The sequence below is a fragment of the Thalia democratica genome, chromosome 1 (assembly GCF_965202585.1).
Source record: "Thalia democratica chromosome 1, ktThaDemo2.hap1.1, whole genome shotgun sequence".
Classification (NCBI taxonomy): Eukaryota; Metazoa; Chordata; class Thaliacea; order Salpida; family Salpidae; genus Thalia; species Thalia democratica.
This window is the reverse complement of record NC_139165.1, coordinates 77,677,358-77,686,231: the sequence shown is the minus strand read 5'-3', so window position 1 is coordinate 77,686,231 and position 8,874 is coordinate 77,677,358.

The window sequence follows — 8,874 nt, the reverse complement described above, 5'->3', positions numbered from 1 at the left end:
TTTGAAAAAAATCTCAAGTGTTTTAATTGGTAGTAGTTGAGTTAATTTAGTTATATAGAATTTTTAAGTTATATAGATATTTATAATTTTTTGAAAGTTTCTTAAAGTGTTTTAAAATAACTAAAAAGCAAAACAAAGTCTTTAAAACAAAGTCTTTTAGATTATTTTTTTTGTAGAAAAACATCAGCCTCACTTTTATTTATACAACAACAAATATTTTACAAGGTCAAGCAAGTCAGCTATATAATGTTATAAATATAAAAAGTAATGTTGTAATATAGATATAGTCATTGGTCATCATAAAACACTAATTTTTATGATTGGTAAAGAGTTAAGATTTTCAAACTACATTGTCTCAGAACTATATGTTTAAAAAGTCAATTAAAGTTTACCTCTAGAACTATTTGTACAAAGTTGTGTAAAATACTACTTAAAAAAACAAAAATTAAGTAACAATTTAATAGTAAATATAGAAACATTTAATTTTAATTAACAGTAACAAAATTGTTCTTTTTGCTTAGTTAACTAAGTAATACAGATTTTGTGCAACTTTTTTAAGTTTAGCTTAAAATTTTCAGGGTGACCACTGGTTTTTGGAAAATTTTCTCTAAGTTTTCATAGCTTCTTCCAGGTTTTTCACATTTTTTTTAAAGTTTTGAAAGTACATTTTAGACTATTTTTAGTGGCAAATTAATCTTAAGTTTAAATAAGTTTTTTTTATAGATTAAAACTTCTTAAACAATACTGTATTACTATAACAAAACCTTTGTTTTAATCTATTGCAACCTGTACTGTTGTTTTAAGCAATTTTTCAAAGCTCTTCTCATATGATTGCTCATAAGGCTTTATGTTGATATATACCAAAAATATCCATACAATCTAATTAAAAATTGTTGTTTGTTTTTACTTGTTAATTTCTTGTTATTATTCATTAACCTATTTAATTAAATAATAATTTTAAATTTGCAAAAACTAACACAATGTTAAACAAAAATGAAAACAAGAGCTAAACATTTTTTTATCAAGTATAAATAACTAAAATTTTATATAATTTACAATTAATCTTGTATTTCTATTTGTTTTACATTAAACCAGTATTTACAACAGTTTTTTAGTGAATTAAAATTTACCATTGAAAAATGTTACTTATTATCTGTAAAAAACAATGTAAAACTAACATGACATTAAAAAAATGGAAAAGCAAGTAAAAAAGTTGTTTTATTAATTAAAGTAATATTTTAATTATCAATTTATTAATTACTAACTAATAACTTGTACTGTATTTACTTTTTTTAAGTCTAAAAATGATAAAATTTACAATTTTTATCAAAAAAAAAAATTCCCACAAGTTTTTACAATTTTAGCACAATTTTCAAGTTATCAGTTTTTTTTTTGGTTAAATTGTCAAATTCCAGGTCTTTCCAGGTATTCTGGCAACCCTGCCTTTTTTAATTTAGACTTTTTTAAGACTGATGTTTTCCCAAAGTAGGCAATATTGCCTTTTAGGGAAAATTTTGGCTATATGAAGGTAATAAATAGAATTTAAAAAAAAAATTAGTAGTTAAGTAGTAATGAGATAAGATCATATAATGGGGGCAATTTTTTTAAATTTCTATTATGGGGGCATTTATGAAAACGATTTTGAGAAACTCTGCTCTAACTTCTGTTGGTCAGCACCCTATTAGTTCTTAAAAAAAGATAAGTTGTAGTTGCATAGCTTATTAATTTTTGAACTTTCAAGTATACTTTTTTATTTTAAAATATTTAAAAAGACCAATTAATTTAAAACTTAAAGTACCTAAAAAATAATACATCAGTTTCAGAACTTAATTTATTGTGTAACAGATATATTTAAAATTTTACTTTTAGAGTGCCAGCTCATATATTCTTTTTTCTTTTCGAATCTTAATTGTATTAAAACTGATATACTCATCTTATAATAATTTCATCTCACTGATTAATATACTCACCTATTTGCAAATAATCTTTTAGCCTTAAAAACCTTAAGGGTAACTAAGAAACTAAATCACATGTTATAATTATCCACTTAAGACAAATTAACAACTATTCTAAAAAATCTTTTAGAAATTTTTATGCACTTGTACTGAAAAAAAATAACAATTTGCCACTTTTAAAAAAAAAAAAGATTCAGCCAGACAAACCATGGTAGTATTAAAAATAGGAAAACACCTTGTTAAAAGTTTAAATTTATGTTTAAATAATTTCAAACTTATAAGTTTGCTGAAATACTTTATTGCAGTAGAAACATTTCACTACAACAATTAAAGTTTAGAAGTTCCAGCAAAACTCAAATCTATGAGTCAGTGTTTACTGAAAAAAACAAGTCAAAGAACTTAAACAATTCAATCATTCCTACTACCATAGCAATTGGTTTAATTTAGTTTTTAAGTCAAGAGAGCAAAACATACACTATTTAAATAATGGCTTTAAAATAGGTATAAGACAGTACATATTTGTACCAATTTCAGACAAATTATTTATAAAATAATAACATGTGCAGTGCAACTAAAACTTTTTAATTTTAACTTGAAAAGTTTTGCGTTTGGTAAAGTCCCTAGAAATATTAGAACTAAAGTGCACTTTAATAAAACCTAGACAAAAATAACAGTGTACAAAATAACTAAGTTTGTATCAAATTCTGGTCTGCCTACCTTTCAAAAATAATTTTTACTTAAATAAAAAACAAAAAAAATTTTAAAGACTATTATAATATAACCTAATAGTTTAATAAAAATACATGAGTGCAGCAAAAAATTGATTAAAACTTAAAATTTATTTTAAATGTCGAAAATTGTTACCATATGTGCTAATAAAAAAATTAAATAAAAGTTGAGATTCTGAAAAAATCTTTTTATCTCAAAAAATAATAACGACTATAAAATGTGTTGCTTAAACAAGAGTCCGATTTTAAGTGAAACGTAAATCCCCTAATATTTGCTGATTCAGTATTTTTTAATATATATATATTTTTTAATTTATACCCTTAACCCTAACCCACCTTACCCAAACATATAAAAGCTGTTTAAAAACCAAAATTTTGATAAATTTTTTATGCTGACTCAGCAAATGTTAGGGAAAAACCTAGAATTTCAATAGGACTCCTTAAATAAGTTACTATTATGGAGAGTTATCCTTCTTCTTGGCAAGGCCAGATTTGAAGGTGTTGATGTCAAAATCAGAGTAAACGGAGGTGGACGTGTTTCTTTTTCCTGGACAAGAAGTTAAAAGGTAACCAAATGGTGTGCCACTCGATAACCGAAAGGTTTTTTCGTGCATCGGGTCGGGTCTTTGGACTAAATGTTTTGAGCGCTTTTTTTACGTTCAATAAACATAAAAAGTTACTAGAATTTAAGAAACAAATAGCCGTGGTAACCGAATAAACATTTATTAGTTATTATTTAAAATGTAATTGTTTCGTACTTATGTTGCATTTTATTTTGTGAAAGTCTGGTTGGTATACTGTAAAATTTTAAGTAAATAAATATTTTTATAGGTGCACATAAACTTTTTGTATGTACTTTATTTTTTAGCTCTTGAAGTAGGAAAAAAAACTTTATTTTTACTTAAAAAATTGTTTGCATAAATGATATGAACTATTACCAATACCTAAATATTTTTGTTTTTATAAAACGGGTTAATGTTATACTAATAAAATTAAATAGCCATTTATTGCATCTTAACTATTAATTTTTATTATGATATTTATTCTACTATGATTTTGGTTTTAATCTAAACAATGACAGTTTCAACTTAAATTTACAATCAAAGTTTTTCCTGGTTTACTTCATTAGAATTCGTTTTTATATAATGTCTCATTTAACAATGTTTGTTTTTGTCAGTTACAAATTATTTCTAAAGAATAAATTTGAAACAAATGGAAAACATTGAGTTATGTTAAACTAATAAAAAGTTTTTTTTCTTTTAAACCCCCATAAAAAATATGTTGTCTATCTTTAACAATAAATTTAGATTTTGTTAATTATTCCTTAGAAAAACAAAAAGTGTGTCTGGATTTATTTTAACTTAAACAAACATACTTTTTTGTTTCAGTATTTTAAAAAATGTTTCCATACTTCAGTCTAAAACACAACTAATTTTAAAGCTGTTACAGTAAAGCCGTCATAAATGAAGTCGTTCCTTAAACAGTTAGGTTTAAAAATAAATTTTTAAATTAATTCCTATAAACGTAAAACGATTTACTTGTCAAAAACCAAAAACATTAACAACTGCTTAAATTAAAGAAATTAAAACCAAGACTGTATGCCTTATAGTTTTGTCTTTTACTAAGGAGTTAATTTTTTTTAAGATTTTTTAAGAGCCCAATGGAAGATTCCTTTATAAGGGGGCTCAGCTTTGAATAGAAACTTACTTTTGTTATAGAAATTATTACTTAATTACATATACGCAATGCTACTGAGCTTATAACTAAGCTTAATCTAGTTTGATTAAAATGTAGGGGACTTCATTAAACCTACATTACTTTTCTTATAATATTAGTCGTGTATTAAATAGGCTATATACTTTCAATAAAATAAGTCATAACTAGAACATAGTTTTAAAGTTTAAACACCTTACCGCTAAAACTCTGTTGACTTGAAAAACATTGTTTAAATTAATCTAAATGATCATTATGTTTCCGTTAAGTTAATCTATTTTTAGTGATGAGTAACAAACTAGTTTGATTATATTTTCTTATTGATGGCAAAAAATAACTACAAATAAGTAGACATACGAAAAAAGAACTTAAATTAAAACTAGTACAAAACTTTTTAAGTAGGGTTTCATCCTAAATAAAAAGACTTTGTTATAGATAAATTAATTTAACTGTTTCAGTTGCTTTTTTCTTCTTCAATTCATGGTATTTAAGAAAATTAGGGGTAAATAAACAGCTTAAATTTTAATCTTTGAGAAAAAGAAGATAATATTTACACTACCTTTGTAAAGTGATGATCAGATAATATTGAAAATTTAACTTGATAGGTTAAAAGCAAATATAAAAACAGTAGGAGACAACTGAACTGAATTTAGTTGCCAATGATATTTTTGACTTCTTGTGACTAAGAATTTTTTTATAGACTATTAGTTAAGCCTAAGTGATTAAAAAAAACATCGATACTTCAAACCTAACGTTTTAACTTTTTCGCTAAAGTTGTCATCAAGAAACCACAAGATTAAGTAAGATAAGTGACAACTGTTACTCTAAATAATAAAACACGTCGTTTTCCTTTTACCAAAAAAAATACAGGTATAAGTTAGTTGCATAAGTCTGTAAATTTTGTAAATGATCTAAGTGTAATACTAAGATTTATAACATACTAGATTGGTTTAAATTTCGATTTGAAAATAACGTTTAAATAAGGTGTAAGTATTTTTAAATCTATTTTATTACATATTTGTTTATTTAAAGTATCTTTAAAAAACTAAAACCATAAGTATTAATGAGTTTAATTTTCATTAAAGTTTAAGTGGTTACAAAACAAAAACGATTTTTTAAACTTTTGTTATTGAGTAAAAAATTGAAGAAAAAGATAAATGTCGTTTGCAACCATTTTATTTTAATGCAAACTTTCTGCAATATTCTCTGTCAAAGTTGAAATGAAAATTACTACCTTTTCATATTTTCAGATATAACACGTTTTTTTTTAAACTTTTTATAAAGCTTTTGTTTAAACAGTTGCATTGCGTAATATATCTATATTAAGAAATACACCTACGTAAGTAAAGTTTTAAAAATAAAAAGTTTTATTAGCTTTTCTACTTGATAGTATAATACAGTAGTATTCAAAAACTTTGCACAGTAAACGACTTAATAAAAAATCTTGTATGCAATATCTTTTTTTATATAAAACATTCCTTTAGTATTTTAGTTTCATCTTTTGGTATTTGAATGTTAAATTAAATTTATAAGTTGGAAATAACAAATAAAAATCATTAAAAAAATTAATAAAAAAATGTATATATGTTTTAAAAGCACAAAAACATCAACAAATTTTCTGTGAACAGCAAAAAAAAAAAAACTTTCACAGATTAACAGTTTTAAATATTATGGTTTAGAGCACTTACTAATTGTTTTTGCATACATATTTGTCTGAACAAAATGATAGTAAATTTGTTTATTTTTTACAACAAGAGAGGCCTCAAAAAAAATTGGAGACTTTGTAAGAATATTAACTAGTTTATTCACAACACTGTTTGAAATCATTAATAATTACTTTATCTTATAAAGTAAACTTTTTTTATCTGAAAAGAAACTGTTTTTAATAAAGTGGCCTAACTAAAGGGTACAATAATTAAGCATATAAGAAATAAATAAAACTAAACTCCACACATTGTAAATTTACAAAGAAAGACCGATAACCAAGACTTACGTTATATGTAAAAATTAAGTTATTTTTATCAAGTTGTAAAAATATTTTATACTTTATACTTTAAACTCTGAAAATATATTTTTAATACTAAGTCTGTATAGATTTACCTGGTTCAATTTTAAACTATTTTACAACTAATAATAAAATATGGCGCAAAAACTGTTTTTAAATTATACAGTTTTAGTTGTTAATTTTAAATAAACAAGGCTGCAACTCTAAAAAGTAAAAATGTAGCGGAATTTTTGACATGTAGTTACAAGAATTATGTGTCTTTGGTGCTATTTTGAGGTTTAAACTGTGTCGTAGAATTACTAACTACAAAACTCACTGTGTTTGGCTGTGATGCAGAAGAAAACTTTCTCAACTAAAACTAAATCAATAAGTTGAAGTTTTTAAAGAGTTTCAGTTTAAAAAAAAAGGGAGTAAATATATAAAATTTTAAAACTTTTATTTGTAATTTGTTCTACCAAACAATTGTAGATGTTATTTATATGTAATGCCACATATGTTTAGCTTTAGACTTGTTTTTTATGAACTTATTTCCGAATTTTTCAATACGTAAACAAACTTTTTGCAACAGCAATTAACCACTTGCAGTGAACTGTGTCGTTTGAGATAAACACATAAAGTAGTTTGAACATTTGTTATTAATACAACATTAATTTTTTTTTTTGTAATGTCAGCCGTGAAGTAAGTATGATCTTGTAAAACGTGAAAGTAGTTAGATATTTTCTAATATAAGGGTGAGTAACGTAAATAATCGACAAGCCGGATCCGGAAAAAAATATTCCTTGGTAGTCCGTAGTATTTCGAGTTAAAGATTTACCGGATCCAGCTTGATCCTTTTTTAGGTTGGGTTTTTGATCCTAATTTGATTGCATTATCCGGATCTGGCTAAGTTCTAATTTTAAATAAAGATCCGGATCTGACAGGAAAATAATTTCAAAAAAGATTTGGATCCGGCTTGATGCTAATGGACAGTTAGCTCAGAATTTTAAATCCATTTATTAATTACTAAGTTTCTTAAGTATGGAACTTTGTGTTAATGTTTATCAAGTATTCATAAATCTATATTTATTTTTACTCTGCATCGAATAAATACTAGTTAATATATTAATTTGAGAAAGGAATATTGCACTGGACTTAAAACAAAACAAAGACTAGAACAAAATGATGTACTTATCACTACACAAAAATAAAAAGCCATTTTTAAAAACGTTTTCAGGGTCAAAGTCTTACAGCTTTGTTTTGTGGAAAATATGAAAAAAATGCTTTGTACAAATTTTGTAAAATTTACACTGGTTGGCCGAATTTCATTTAATTTTTGAAAATACTTAGCGGGCCGGTCATTTTGTCCGCGGGCTGGATTCCATTTAAAATAAAACAAAGTTTTGGGGCCGTTTATTTTCAATACGCGGGCCGTACGTTGCTCACCCTTATTCTAATAACTTAAAAAGGACTTAGTTATATGTAAAACTTTACAGCTTACTAGTATTATCTTAAAATTAGTTCAATTTTAAAGGCTAAAAACAAGGGTTCAAGTTGCTAAACATGATAAAAACTAATGGTTAGCTTTAAAGAAATGCTACTCAGCGCTGTTTAATTTAATTCTTCTGTATAATTACTATATGTAAAGAGAAAATGTGTAAGTATGTATATAAAAAGTTTTATTTAGTATAAAAATAAAAAGTTATGAAATCGTAGGGTACGTCAGCTCGTTTTTATTTCTTACTTAGTATCATTGTACGAAATTCCATTATAAAGAGTTTTTCAGCTGTATCAACTGAATGTAGTTTATACAAACCCCTGTCATACGAGTAAATATAAGTATATAAGGTTAAAAAGATATATATGAATTAAACTGGCCGAAAGTTAAAGGATTATTAGTTATTAAACTTCCGTAATATAAATAATTAAAATATATTTTACATATAGAAAAACTTGAAATTATTTCATAAGAAGATTTATTGCAAGATTAAATCAAAACTAAGTCTTATTGTTTCGTAAATACTGGTAAGGTTATACTAAACGTTAACATAGATTTAACCAAAATTTATAATATATATTTATCAACCAGATCCATTATCCGGTCAGAAAATAATTTAAAAACAATATCCGGCCAGATTCTAATGTTATGGATCCGGTAGATAACTGAAAAATAAAAAAAAGGGACTTAAAAATGAATTAGGCGTATTTAGGGGTAGTTTTGAAAATTACACTAGACATTACGGGAAAATTACAAAGGGTCCATTTTGAATTTTAAATTGAAAATAAAACCAGGATCCTAGTTTCAAAAAAAAGCTCACGTTGATCCGGAAGATAACTAATCTATTGTTTACGTCTCGCTTTCTTGTGTCTTGTAAAAATTTTCTAATAACATATACATGTTGTAATTTAAATTTTCTTGTATGAAATATTTAAATAGCCATTAAGTTTATGTACGTGGTAAAAACTATACCAAAACTGTAACAAGTGAAAATCTTAG